Genomic DNA, 225 nt, shown 5'->3' on the forward strand with positions numbered 1-225 from the left:
TATATTGTCACAGTAGTTTATGTGAACTTGAGACCACTGTAAGCATTGACCAACTTACAACCCTATTTTTACATATCCGAGCTCCAGTAAATCTCAAACCCATTATTTTCTTTTCTTTCTTTCTTTCTTTCTTTCTTTCTTTCTTTCTTTCTTTCTTTCTTTCTTTCTTTCTTTCTTTCTTTCTTTCTCTCTCTCTCTCTCTCTCTCTCTCTCTCTCTCTCTCTC

This window comes from Hipposideros armiger, unplaced genomic scaffold (genome assembly GCF_001890085.2).
Source record: "Hipposideros armiger isolate ML-2016 unplaced genomic scaffold, ASM189008v1 scaffold_10, whole genome shotgun sequence".
Classification (NCBI taxonomy): Eukaryota; Metazoa; Chordata; class Mammalia; order Chiroptera; family Hipposideridae; genus Hipposideros; species Hipposideros armiger.